Source organism: Marmota marmota, unplaced genomic scaffold (genome assembly GCF_001458135.2).
Source record: "Marmota marmota marmota unplaced genomic scaffold, marMar, whole genome shotgun sequence".
NCBI classification, from domain to species: Eukaryota; Metazoa; Chordata; class Mammalia; order Rodentia; family Sciuridae; genus Marmota; species Marmota marmota.
The window spans coordinates 13,978,333-13,979,900 of NW_025999880.1; positions in this window are offsets into that span (position 1 = coordinate 13,978,333).

A 1,568-nucleotide genomic window follows, 5' to 3' on the forward strand; every position below is an offset into this window, starting at 1 on the left:
GCGCGCTCGGTGGCGCCTCCGGGTCCTAGAACCGCATCGCTCGGCTCGCCGGGAGCGTGGGGGATTGGCCCTGGCTGGGTGAGGGGGATCGTGGCCTGGAGCTGGAGAGGGTAGACCACCGAGTGGAATGGTGTCAACAAATGCGAGCGCGGATTGGGGATCTATGGTGATGCGACGTTGGGAGCGAGGGTTGCGCTCCCCTCTTGGGTCCCCAACCGAGAAGGTGGAAACCCCCTTCCAGGCCCCCCACCTCTGTATCTATCCTCCTCTATTAGTCTAGATATGAGCTGAGGACCAGAGGGAACCATCTGCAAACAGAAGCCCCCAAACGGTGGGGGCACCGACCGCAGCAGCCGAGACCCTCACCACCTGTCCCACTTCTACTGTGTGCCTGTGCGGGCATCCCCAGGGGTTTTAGAACGGGGGAATCCATGGAAAAGAGCAGGCTGGAGAAACTGGGGACCACCAAGACAGTGCCAAGGGAAAGCAGCGTGTTGAGGAATGGAGGATTAAGACAGCTGCTAGGCTGGAAAAAGAGCAGGCACCGCAGAGGAGGGGGAAAATATCTTGTCGCTGTCACCACCAAGAATCTAGGATGGCCTCTCAACTTTGAGAATAATAATCTCTGATGTCTGCTAATTCCAGAAATACTTCCAAGCTCTTCACATTCATCCTATCAAAGGTATGTATTGATGTCCTTGTTTTAGAGATGGGGACACTAAGCTCGGAATGGTTAGTGACTCTTCCAAGGACACACAGCAAAGAAAGGGCAGAAACAGGCCTCCTCCCTATCCACCTCCAAAATCTACCCTGTCTTGGGGTTGCTGCCCTGGTCCCCCACAGATCCTCTTATCTAGGATGGGAGAGTATGAAGGGGTGGACCCTCAGGACTGGGGCTCAATCTCCAGCATGAAACTAAGACTCTTTCAATTGCTTCTCTCTGTTCCTATTTAATTTGTGGGGCTCCCCATTGGCCCCACCCTACACTACCAGGGCTTTGGAGAGGGAGTGCCCACTGAATGAGCCCTGAACTTTCTCCAGGCAAGGCCAGTGCTATATGTGATCCCTTCCTTAATAGTTTCCTCCTCCTTCTGCCCTCAAACCACTGACAAGAGTTTCATCAGGAACTGGGAAATCATCAAATCTTGAGGAAGACCCTGGGATGAGCTGATCCCTTCTCCCACACTGACCTAATTTAAGCCTTTCTTCAGCCAAGGTGACCAGCACCCCAGGTTATTGAGTTGTCATGTCCTAGCCAGGGACCCCCAAGGTGGGTCACAGCAATATTGTCCTTGAGCCTGCTGGGAAGGTGACCCATTGCTTGCCGGTTGCCATCTCTTCCATTCTGAAACAGATGATAAACCTTACCCTTGAGGCCTTGCCCTTGAGATTATGGACTTCTCTTTTTCCTCTTTTTCTTTTCTTTCTTTCTTTCTTTTTTTTTTAATATTTATTTTTTAGTTTTTGGCGGACATAACATCTTTGTTTGTATGTGGTGCTGAGGATCGAACCCAGGCCACACGCATGCCAGGCGAGCGCGCTACCGCTTGAGCCACATCCCCAGCCCC